Source organism: Pongo abelii, chromosome 19, assembly GCF_028885655.2.
Source record: "Pongo abelii isolate AG06213 chromosome 19, NHGRI_mPonAbe1-v2.0_pri, whole genome shotgun sequence".
Taxonomy (NCBI): Eukaryota; Metazoa; Chordata; class Mammalia; order Primates; family Hominidae; genus Pongo; species Pongo abelii.
In genome coordinates this window covers 8,955,116-8,967,899 of record NC_072004.2, presented here as the reverse complement: position 1 = coordinate 8,967,899, position 12,784 = coordinate 8,955,116, and the positions used below count along the sequence as shown (strand labels likewise).

General features: G+C 50.9%; 1 protein-coding gene across 1 annotated transcript in view; it reads right to left on the bottom strand.

The window, feature by feature from the left end:
* The window catches only part of NTN1 (netrin 1), a 244,213-nt gene extending 233,592 nt beyond the window's left edge, over positions 1-10,621 (bottom strand). Inside the window, exon 1 of the mRNA XM_054535429.2 lies at positions 10,561-10,621. The gene's annotated coding sequence lies outside the window, so the exon portion shown is untranslated. The remainder of the gene's footprint in view (positions 1-10,560) is intronic.
* Between the last annotated feature and the right edge of the window lie 2,163 nt (positions 10,622-12,784).

The window sequence follows — 12,784 nt, the reverse complement described above, 5'->3', positions numbered from 1 at the left end:
AAAGAAAATGGGTCACTGTGGGGGGAGGCTTTGTCATGGATGGAAGACAGGCCTTGAGGAAGGAACAAAGGGTACAAATAAAAGGATGTTGCTCCAGATGGAGAAAATAGTGGGGGGCCTCCGAGCCAGAGTTGGGGCTCAGCTCGTTTACCGGTTACACAGACTCTGAAGGAGGGAATCCCCTAGTGAAACCTCAAGGTTTAGAGATGACACTGGACTGATGGCAAGAGCAAGAGGATGAACTGGAGAATCTCAAGACCTTGTGTGAATGGGCCAGGGAACAGGTTAGCAGGTGATGGATCTGGGAGACATCATTTAAAATACTCTTAGAGAATGAAAGGTTATCAGTGAAGATGATAGAAAAATATTACTGGCCGGACGAGGTGGCTCACACCTGTAATCCCAGCACTTTGGGAGGCCGAGGAGGGCAGATCACCTGAGGTAGGGAGTTCAAGACCAGCCTGACCAACATGGAGAAACCCTATCTCTACTAAAAATACAAAATTAGCCGGGCATGGTGGCACGTGCCTGTAATCCTAGCTACTTGGGAGGCTGAGGCAGAAGAATCACTTGAACCCGGGAGGCGGAGGTTGCAGTGAGCCGAGATTGCACCATTGCACTCAGCCTGGGCAACAAGAGTGAAACTCCATCTCAAAAAAAGAAAAGAAAGAAAAAGAAAAAGAAAAAAGAAAAAAAGAGTGTTTCTCTGTAGAGGTGGTATTGGCATTTGGGGTATGAAGATTCTTCCCTGGGCAGAACAGTCCTGGCTACCATGGGACATTTAGCATTCCTGACCCCTGTCCACTAAATGCCAGCAGGTTCCACTCACCCCTGCTGTCATTATGGTTCCACCCACACCATACACCAGTCATTATGACAACCAAAAAATGGCACCTAGAATGTATACATCCCCCTTTAAGGAGCCATCCCACCCCCATTCTGATTTACTTGAAATTTAGCCCAATATGCTACTAAGAAAAGTAAAAGAAAATAAAAAGCAAACTATATTCTCAGGAAGAGAATTGGAAATGAAACAGGATGCGTTTAGGATCTTCTGACAACTAGTTATCACATCTCAAAATCCTCGTGGTGGCTGAGCTGACCCAGACAATAGCAACTCCACTGTAGTGCATCAGAAGCACAAACAAAGCAGGGGAGGGAACAGGATGTGCCAGGAGGGGAGGTGGATTTTAAGCAGGTACTTGGGGACGGACTCCCTAAGAAGGATCCAGTAGAGCAGCATGAGTGAAGTGAGGAAGGAAGCTCTGGGGACAGATGTTATTTGGGGGAAGGGTACATTCAGGCAGAGGGAAGAGCACGTGCCAAAGTCCCAAGACAGAGCTTGTTTTATTTTGTTTTGTTTTGTTTTGTTTTGAGATGGAGTCTTACTCTGTTACCCTGGCTGAAGTGCAGTGGTGCGATCTCAGCTCACTACACACTCCGCCTCCCGGGTTCAAGTGATTCTCCTGCCTCAGCCTCCCAAGTAGCTGGGACTACAGGCATCCACCACCATGCCCAGCTAATTTTTGTATTTTTAGTAGAGATGGGGTTTTCCCATGTTGGCCAGGCTGGTCTGGAACTGCTGACCTCAGGTGATCCATCTGCCTCGGCCTCCCAAAGTGCTGGGATTACAGGCGTGAGCTGCCGCGCCTGGCCCAGAGCTTGTTTAAGTAATGAGATGGGGAGTGGTAGGGGTGAGCTCAGAGGGGAGGCTGAGAGCTAGACCAAGCAGGGCCTTGCAGACTTTGTTGGGGAATTTGAGCTCATCAAGATCCATCTTAGATAACTTTAAGGCCCAAGTTCCTTCTTTTCCACATAGCTCTGATTTTCATAGCGTCTGAGGGAGGAACTATTCTTTTCCCTCAGAATCCCCAGCGTTTAACAGACTGCCTGGCACAAAATAGGAGTGCACTACAAATTAATCCACTAAAGATCACAGCATTACGGACAGTTAAAGTGGTGACCAGCTCTGTGCGGTGGGCTAAAAAATGCCCCCCAGGGCCAGGCGCGGTGGCTCACACCTGTAATCTTAGCACTTTGGGGGGCTGAGGCGGGTGGATCATGAGGTCAAGAGATTGAGACCATCCTGGCCAACATGGTGAAACCCCATCTCTACCAAAAATACAAAAATTAGCTGGGCATGGTGGCACGCACCTGTATTCCCAGCTACTCAGGAGGCTGAGGCAGGAGAATCACTTGAACCCAGGAGGCAGAGGTTGCAGTGAACTGAAATCGTGCCACTGCACTCCAGCCTGGCTACAGAGCAAGGCTCCATCTAAAAAAAAAATGCCCCCCCAAAAGATATCCATATCCTTAATCCCTGGAACCAGTGAATGTTATGTTATACGGGTGTAAAAGGGTCTTTGCTGACATGATTAAGGGTCTTGAGATGGAGAAATTGTTATGGCATATCAGGATGGACTCTAAATGTAATCATAGGTATCCTTACAAGAGACAGGCAGAGGGAAATCTGACAAGACAGAAGAGGATAAAGCTGCGTGAGACAGAGGCACAGATTGGAGCCATGCAGCCACAAGCCAAGGGATACCAGCAGCCATGAGAAGCTGAAGGGCAAGGAAAGGATTCTTCCCTACAGCGGGGGTCCCTAACCCCCGGACCAGGAACCACCACCAGTCTGTGGCCTGTTAGGAACCAGGCCAAACAGCAGGACATGAGCAGCTTGAGCAAGGGCAAGGCAGCTAAGCTTCATCTGTATTTACAACCACTCCCCATCGCTCGCATTACCACCTGAGCTCTGCCTCCTGTGAGATCTGCAGCTGCGTTAGATTCTCATAGAAGCAAGAACGCTGTTGAGAACTGCAGATGAGAGGGATCTAGGTTGCACATTCCTTATGAGGCCCTAAGTCTTGATGATCTGTCACTGTCTCTCATCACCCCCAGATAGGACCATCTAGTTGCAAGAAAACAAGCTGAAGCCTCACACTGATTCTACATGTTGGTGAGTTGTATAATTATCTCATTACACATTACCATGTAATAATAATAGAAATAAAGTGCACAATAAATGTAATGCGCTTGAATCATCCCAAAACTATCCCCTACCCCCAGGCCCATGGAAAAACTGTCTTCCACAAAACTGGTCCTTGGTCCCAAAAAGGTTGAGGACCGCTGCCCTACAGCCCTTAATTGCAACCCATTGATACCAATTTCAGACTTCTGGCCTCCAGAACTGTGAGAGAATAAATTTCTGTTGTTTTAAGCAACCATTTGTGGGAATTTGTTACAGCAGCCGCAGGAAACTAATATCCCAGCAAATCTCAGAAATGCCAGAATTAAGAGTCTTCTTCAAATCTTAAAAGACATGCTTGGGGCAAATGAAAGGAACAAAATGAGAGACCACTAACACGCTGGTCTTAAAACATTCATGAAGTCTTCCTTTGGGTTTTCTTCTTACGGGAAGTGACCACATCTCACTGCTTCTTCCCTCCCCACAACACTGAGTTCAGAGCAGTCAACAGAAGCTTGCCAAGTGCTTGCTGTTTGTATTAAGGTATTGTAAACCTCTTCTCTAGAGGCCAGGGTTGCAGCACCCTTTACAACCCAGATCACAGTCCAGAAGTAAGTGAATAGCCTCCTGGGCATTTGAGAGAACAGTAGCCAAGACACAGGGGACTTCAGTCTGCAGGGACCCCAGGAGTTCTTCATTTACAAGACTTTATAACCTTAGGTCAGACATCTTCTGTTCTTCCAGGGGACTGGAAAGCCACAGCTTAAGATCCTTGGGGACATGGTGACTGCTGAACATGGATGCACTGAGAAGTGACAGCTGACAGTAGAATCCTATCCCAGCCACCACTCAGGGAGGCAAGACTGGTCCTGCAACCACCAAAAATTCCCAAGGGCTTTACTGTATGAGAGCCCAGCAGAGTTAGAGAAGGACAGAGGCGGCCCTTAGAGAGTATCTCGTCCAAAGTTCCCCAGATTACGAGTGAGGAAACTGACGTCAGGGAGGTTGAGCAAATTGCCCAGGAGCTGATGTTTCCAGAGATGGCTGTGAGTCATCAAAACGGGTTGTGGGCCACTCATTCAGCCACACCTAGGGAACACCTGCTGTATTCAATTCCGCTAACTTAGGCGGGGGGGAGAAAAAGTCATGATTTTGATGGAAAAATGTTTTTCATGAAATATGATTCCATAAAAAGTTTCTATGCTTCAAGGAGTAAGCTACCGTTAACTGCAAAAACCAATTATGTAGAACAGCTTATTTTCCCCAAATGTCAGTAAAATGAGGTATTGCTGGTTTATACATCACACAGAAAGAAAATTTAGAGGATTTAACTCCAAGGATGAAAACAGACATGGATCATTGATTCCAAACAGAATGGATAAGTGCATGGATTATTCAACCATAATAAGATGTCAAAGGAAACTAAGATTTGGTGGGGAAGGAAGGAATGTCTCCCTCACCCGTGGATGCTGACGTCAGGCAGGAGCATCACCATGCCAGTCCCCAGAATAATGCCAGAAACTACGCAGAAGGTGGGAAGGACATGACCTCGCCCAGGGAGCCACTTCCTAGCCTCTGGCCAAGCACCTGCTTTATGAGGTCGCCCAGGGAGCCCTGGTTTCCAGCTCTGCTTGCAGGGAGCTCCATGGGTGGTCAGCAGGGTGATGCAGGCCCAAGAGGACTGTTTGGATTTTAAGCAGGTACTTGGGGAAGGACTCCCTAAGAAGGATCCAGTAGAGCACAATGAGTGAAGTGAGGAAGGAAGCTCTGGGGACAGATGCTATTTGGGGGAAGGGTACATTCAGGCAGAGGGAACAGCACGTGCAAAAGTCCCAAGACAGAGCTTGTTTTGTTTTGTTTTGTTTTGTTTTGAGATGGAGTCTTACTCTGTCACCCTGGCTGGAGTGCAGTGGTGCGATCTCAGCTCACTGCAACCTCCGCCTCCTGGGTTCAAGTGATTCTCCTGCCTCAGCCTCCCAAGTAGCTGGGACTACAGGCATCCACCACCACGCCCAGCTAATTTTTGTATTTTTAGTGGAGCTGGGGTTTGGATTGTACCCTAGTCATACATAGTCCCCTCCCTTAATGTCTCTGTGATGCTGGGCAAATCACTTCACCTCTGTAAGTATCAACTTCCTCTTCTGAAAAATGTGGATAGTAATCTTCCTTCCTTTTTCTCCCGCCCTCTCTTCCTTCCATGGATATCAGGAGTACTCAGTAAAAAACCATATGCAGAAGACCCTGAAGTGTTCAAAGCCCTAAACAATTTTCATAAAGTCGCATAGACTGCTGGGGCACAGTGGCTCATGCCTGTAATCCCAGCACTTTGGGAGGCTGAGGTGGGCCAATCATTTGAGGTCAGGAGTTCGAGACCAGCCTGGCCAACATGGTGAAACCCTGTCTCTACTGAAAATACAAAAAAATCAGCTGGGTGTGGTGATACATGCCTGTAATCCCAGCTACTGGGGGAGGCTGAGGCAGGAGAATCGCTTGAACCCAGGAGGCGGAGGTTGCAGTGAGCCGAAATCGCACCACTGCACTCCAGCCTGGGCGACAGAGTGAGAGTCCGTCTCAAAAATAAATAAATAAATAAATAAACTAATTAATTAATTAACTTAAATTAAAAAGTTGCACAGAACCAGCTACTCCAGTGATACTGCCATCACCAGGGTCACCACAGGGCAAGCAGAAATCACATGCAGGACAGTGATGACTGGCACCACCGCGACACTGGGCTTTAGTGTTAATGAGCATCAATAATGTATTGTTAATAAGCCATTAATAATAAGACAATGAGAATGAATAGTAAATATCAATACAAAGCATCCACTTCAGCTTAGGGTCAGATAGATCACTCAAGAACAGAGTCTAAGTCAAGTGCATTGGCTCACACCTGCCATTCCAGCACTTTGGGAAGCCGAGGTGGGAGGACACTTGAGGCCAAGAGTTTGAGACCAGCCTGGGCAACACAGCAAAACCCTATCTCTACAAAAATAATAATAATAATAATAATAATAAATTATTTGCCAGGCATCGTGGCTTGCACCTGTGGTCCCTGTTACTTAGAAGGCTGAGGTGGGAGGATTGCTTGAGCCCAGGAGTTGGAGGTTACAATAAGGCATGATCATGCCACTATACTCCAGCCTGGGTGACAGAAGGAGACCCCATCTCTAACAGAAAGAAGGAAAGAAAGAAAGAAAGAAAGAAAGAAAGAGGGAAAGAAAGAAAGAAGGAAGGAAGGAAAGAAAGAAAGAGGGAAAGAAAGAAAGGAAGGAAGGAAGGAGAAGGAGGGAAGGAAGAGAGGGAAGGAAGAAAGAAAAGATAGGAAGGAAGGAGAAGGAAGGAAGGGAGAGAAGGAAGAAAAAAAGAAAGAGAGAAAGAGAAAGAAAGAACAAACGAATGAACAAAAGAAAGAAAGAAAGAGAAGGAAGGAAGGGAAGAAGAAAGGAAAGAGAAAGAAAAGAAAAAAAGAAAGAGAGAGAAGGAAGGAAAGAAAGAAAGAGAGAAAGAGAAAGAAAGAAAAAGAAAGAAAGAAAGGAAAAGAAAGGAAAGAGAGAGAAGGAAGGAAGGGAAGAAAGGAAGGAAAGAAAGAAAAGAAAGAAAGAAAAAGAAAAGAAAAGAATGGAGTCTCATAATCACAATCGCACTCGTAATTATAACCATGGCGGCTAGCATTTCTTGAGCACTTACTGTCAGGCCCCGTGGAGGGAGCTGGTATGCTGGGTCTTGGCCAGGGGGCTTGGTGAGGCGATGATGGTGGTGGAGAAGCTGGAAGTGAAATTGTGAACAGCTTCTTTTCTTAGGGAAGACAGGGAAGGAGAGGATAACCAAGAACTATAGGCCCCAAGAGTGGGTGCTACTAATATATCTTTCTTGTTCCCTACCGCAACCCTGAGTACCTAGCAGAAAACTTGACACATTGTGATCACTCAAAAATATTTGCTAAATGAACACAGAAGGACCCTACCAGGGCATCCATATGCAAGGAACATGGACTTCTTGGTGTCCAGGGCCATATCTGGGCATAGCATTAGTTGGGTTAATTTGGTTCTGCATCCATGAACCTTCATTTCCCATCAATTCTTCTTCCACATAAAGAAGATTCATGTTGCACGTCATGTTGTCTTGGCCCTAGAACGCGGATGATGTCCTTGCCATCATCAAAATCTCACAATCTGTGATGTGCACACACACACCTCACATCTCCTGCCTCCAGACTGGGAGTCCAGACTTTTCAATAGAGCCAAGACCCCTCCCTGCACTGGGTGTCCTCGCTCAGCATCCAAAGGGCTCAGGAGTCTGCCGCCTCCTGCCTGGGCCCCCTCAGCGAAGATCTGATTTTCTCATCATCTGGATAGTCTCAGCGACTCGCAGCAAAGGGATGAACCAAGCTGACCTTTCTGGAGGTTTGTTTAAAGCAGAACAATGTTTGTCTTGTCCAAACACTATGAATTACTCCAGAGAAGCCTGCCCAGTTTTACAATTCACAGCTACAAATGGCTTACATAAATAGGGGCTTGTCCCCCCACTACCCGCCACCCCCGTGCCTGATGGCTTCTCCTCCCCTACCCACTTTCTTCCACTTTTCTAGGCCCTCTCTTTGCCCCTCCACCCCCCACTTCACACCTCCAAACCCCAGCATGCTGAAGGGGCAGGTGCTGGTGTTCTGGGCCACAGCTCACACCTGGGTTATTGCTGGCATGGGTTCCCCTATGGCCGGCTGCTCTGTCCCTGGCATGGGCAGATTTGCCTTGCTAAGGGGGGCCTCTGGGCACATTTGTACTGTCTGTGTGGGGCCTGCGGTGTGCAGTGTTAGGTCCAGCTGTGAAAGCACATTGGTAAGAGAAGGCCCCTGGGTTTGGGGGCTCAACATCCAGGCAGCCTGCGGTGCACTCCGGCCTCTCCTCATCTGGCTGGGTGCACAGTTCACCCCCTGCTGCTCCCTCATTGGCTGCACATTCTGGAGGATACTGAAGCATCTCCTATAAATAGACCTCACCCACTATGGCCTGCAGTCTGGGAGGATACTAGAAAGACTGTTCTGCAGATCACATGTGACGCACATAGAACAAGCAAAGCCCATGGTCCTGGGAGAGAAGGGGCTGCTATGTAAAGAACCTGATTTGGGCTGCATTCCCCTAAATATGGTCCTTATACCACCTGCATCAACATGCTTCAGGATGCTTGTTTAAAATGCAGCCTTATGGGCCCCTCCCCAGACCTAGGGAAGCTGTGGGGCAGCGGCGGGGAGGAGGAGGGAGGTTGTGTGTGTGTGTGTGTGTGTGTGTGTGTGTGTGTGTGTGTTGGGGCAGGGGGCGGGGTGGGAAGTCTCATGCCCAGAGTCCGAGATTCACTGTCTGCCATGAAATCCATTCTGGCTAAAGCCCTCTAATTAGCCGGGTGACAACTGCAAGTCACTTCAGGCCTCAATATCACTATCTGTATAATGGCTCTAGAATCTTTGGAAGGATGCTTCCAACTCTTAGAAAGCATGATTTCAAGGAGAGCTGGATATCAGAACCCGAAAGCCACAAGGGGTGGGTGGAGGCAGCCTGACAAAATCTGGGAGTCGCTAAAGCTCCCAGGAGAGATGTTGGTGAAGACCTGGAGAGACGCGGGGGAGGTGCAGCAAGGTTGGTGTTCAGTGGTGGGAGTGGTGCCTGGGATCCTTCTACTGAGAGCCCCCTTACTTGGGGCCACATGTGATCTCATTTTATCCTTGTTTTGCAAATGAGGAAACAGACACAGAGGGGAGGAGTGACTTCCACTCAGAAGTTGATGAGTAGTACGGGGATTCCATCTCCCCTACACACCTGGGACACGCATCTGGCCATTCCAGAAACTCCCCTTCGTCCCAGCTGTGTCGGGTGCCAGCTCTGCCTCTCAACCGAGCTAAGATTTCGCTATAGAGCCACAGCTCTTTCTCTTCTCCCAGTGGCAGGATTCCACTGGGTGAAAGGGCCCAGGGCCAAGTCGGCCGGGTGAGGTGGATACACGCTGAACCCCGACGACGGGAAAATCCAGCGTCTGGAACTTCACCTGGCTAGAGCCGAGCCAGCCCTACCCACTGGAGGGGCCACAGCCTGGCTGGAGGCGCTGGCGCGGCGCGGTCCTCTGGATTAGGGCTGCGGCGGGGGCGCACGATCCCGCTGCACCAGTGGGCTGGGGGTGCCGCAACAGGAAGGCCCCAGCATTCAAACTCCGTAGGCCGTTCGTGCCCAACACTCAGCGCGTCACCGGATCCAGAAGGGATCAAAGGATAAAGCCTCCGTCACCCGCTCAGCAAATGTCCCCAGGCGGACCCGAGCGTCCGAACAGGGGTGGCGAGCAGGAGGCCAGAGAAGACACCGTGTCACCTTCCAGGCCGCGAGGGCGAAGGGGCTGATAGCACAAGGAACTCGGAATAAAAAGTCTGTGCAGGTCGACCCTGTTTCTACATCTATGCTTGTGCATTGAACTCCATTCACAATTTGGGAGCCCCAGAAGCTTGCCATGTCGCCTCGGGCACGCTCCGGAGGGTCTGGGCCGCGGGCCCTCCTCTTTGGCGAACCTCGGGGGTTTGGGACTGATGCTCCCGAGCCCCAGCTCCGCCGTCCGCGCCTTGAGCAGTCGCCTGCGCCTCTTTCTAGATGCGCGTTTGATTTTCTAATCAATCTCTTTGTCCCCTGCGGCCTTCACCCGAGTCTCCAGTTTCCCCGTTTCCCTCGGCCCCCGCCTGGGTCCCGCTCTCGCCCGACTTTCCCGTCGAAGGCACTCGAGTGAGTGATTCCCGGGAGCCGAGGCCGAGGCCGGCGGGTCCGCGGCGCGGGCCGGGGCTGTATGGAAATGGCCAGAGGAGCCGGCGGGCGCGGCGGCGATTTATTCTGGGAGTGACAGCCCCTTTGAGCGCTCGGCGAATGGCATTTTCTGTCTGTGAAAGCCTTTCTTCCCACCTCTGTTCAGATTAGCCCGGGGGATGAATGCACCCATTATCCAGCCCGCTGACCATTCTGAAACGCCAAATTAATTACTAAGCACTGAATCAGGCGCCGGGGCCGGGGCACTGGGAGGTGTGAAAATAGCGAGCGGCTGGAGATGGGGAAAGCGAGGGGTGCAGCGCCGAGGGGGCCGGGCGGGGTGGCCCGGGGCGCGGGCGCGGCGGGGCCGGGGCTGGCTTGGCCGGCCGCCGAGCGCGACCTGCCGGCGTGACCGTGCGCAACCGCGGGGCGAGCGGGCTACAAAGGACCCGGGCGGGCAGGAAGGCGCGGAGCCGGGGTCGCGGCCCGGAGCAGGCTGGGGCTCGCCGGGACCGCGGCCAGAGCGCGCCAAGTGCGCAGGACGCGGAGCTGGGGCTCTGGCATGCGCCTCTCGCCGCGCACCAGTGCCTACTCTTCCACGCACCGCCCGGGATGGCCGCCCCCAGACGGCCGGGGCCCGCGGCCACCCCCGCCATCCCCGCGCAGGCTCTACGCCGCTCCAGCTGCCCTCCGAGGCCTTCAAGAAAACTTGGGCGCCGCCCTCCGACCGCAGCCCCAGCCAGAGCTTCCCGAGCGCGGGGCAGCCGCGGGCCGCCCCCACCCGGCCGCGACTCGGGATCCGCGGGTGGCACTTACCTCCCCCAGGCGCCGGCGGCAGCGGGAGGCGAGCTCTCCGCGGCTCCCGCTCGAGTGCGCGGGGCACGGAGGAGCGCGCGCCTTTAAGACTCTTCCCCGAGACTCCGCCAGGTGGTGTCACGCCGGCCCGGCCCTCGCGGCTCCTCGCCCCGCGGCCACCCGGCTCCTCTGCCCATTGCGGGCAGAACACCAGCCTCCCGCTCGCACCCTGCGCCCCGCCGCGCGGGCTCCAGTGGAGCTGGGCCAAGATAGGATGCGTGTAACTTGGGACACACAACTATCCAACAGAAAGCCACCCAACCTACACACTCTAGCTTTGGTTTGTCTGGGGGTTGCAGGAGTCTTTTTGTTTGTTTGTTTGACCGAGTGCTGGGGGTAAAAATGGGGAGGAGAGAGCTGAGAAATCTGACCGAAGGACGTGCGATCATGTCCCCACTGCCATCACCAGCGACAAACCTCAATTCCATGCTAACTGGTCTTTTTGCCCTTCATCCAAGATGGTCCGCTGACACGCCTCCCCCAATTACCATTAAAATGACTGAAGAGACAAAATAGAGGGAGAACTGTCGCCACTTAACACTAGGGGAATGCGTCATCCACACTCCTGAAACTTAGAAAAGTTTAAGAGGACCCGAGGGATGGCTGAAGGAACTCCACATTCATCAGGCGAGAAGCAGGAGCCGGCCTGGGAATCCCCAGGACAACCCTCCCCGGGCGCGCCTGCCTCCTCCAAGCTCTGGGTACGTGTGACAGTTCACCCGCGAGGCCGGCGCCTGGGAAGCTCTGCCGAGCTCAAGGCTGCTGGAGGACACAGGTTTGCCGGCATAAACTAGGATCCTAGCTTCAGGCCATTATTAAAATTTTACATCATATGCTTGCTCTTTGAAGAATCATTTTTTGACATTGGCATTGTGATTTCAAACTACATTCATAATTAACTCAGTTTTTATCTTTTTTTGGTGGTGGGTGTGTGTGGCGGGGGGTCGGGGGGTGGGGGCGCAGGGTCCTGCTCTGTCATCGTGGCTGGAGTGCAGTACAGTGGCGGGATCATGGCTCACTGCAGCCTAGACCTCCCAGGCTCAAGAGATCCTCCCATCTCAGTATCCCGAGTAGCTGAAACCACAGGTGCATGCCACCACGCAGGGCTAATTTTTAAAACATTTTTTATTTTGTAGAGACAAGGTCTCACTGAGTGGCCCAGGCTGGTTTGGAACTTCTGGCCTCAAGTGATCCTTCCATCTTGGCCTCCCAAAGTGTTGGGAATACAGGTGTAAGCCACTGTACCCAGCCTTCTAACTCAGTTTTTCTGCCTACATTGTTTATTGTCATTTCATTTACGTAAATGACTTCCTCATTCCTGAGTTCCTTATTTTGATTAATTTCTCACACCACTGAAATGCTACTTTGAGTAACCCTTGGGGGAAGGGTGGATGGACGGTGGATTTCTTGAGTCTTTGCATGTCTCAGAATGTCTGTTACTTTATACACAGACACTAGTTAGATGTAAGAGTCTAGGGTCATAATCCTTTATTTACACTTCAACTCTCTAAAATAGGCATGTTGCTAGCATTAAACAGGGAAGCAAATGTAAAGCGCTTACTGCGTTCTGCAGCTAAGACATAGGAGAGGATCCATGACTGTAACTATTTATGACTATCCTTTATTAGTTATTGATTCATTGTCTTGTGCTTTTTTTTTTCTTTTTTTCTTTTTTTTTTTTTTTTTTTGGCAGGGCCTTGCTCTGTACCTAGGCTGGAGCTCGGTGGTGCGATCATAGTTCACTGAAGCCTTGAACTCTTGGGCTCAAGGGATCCAAACCTTGGTCCAAGACGGTCCACTGACACATCTCCCCCAATAACCATTAAAATGACTGAAGGGATAAATAGAGAACTGTTGCCTCCTGTGTAGCTGGGACCACTGTCATGCCTGGCTAATTTTTCGAATTTTTTGTAGAATCAAAAAATCTTTTTGATTCTTTCTTTTCTTTTTTGACGGAGTCTCACTCTGTTGCCCAGGCTAGAGTGCAGTGGTGCGATCTTGGCTCACTGCAAGCTCCCCTTCCTGGATTCACGCCATTCTCCAGCCTCAGCCTCCTAAGTAGCTGGGACTACAGGCGCCTGCCACCATGCCCGGCTAATTTTTTGTATTTTTTTTTTTTTTAGTAGAGATGGGGTTTCACCATGTTAGCCAGGATGGTCTCGATCTCCTGACCTCATGATCCGCC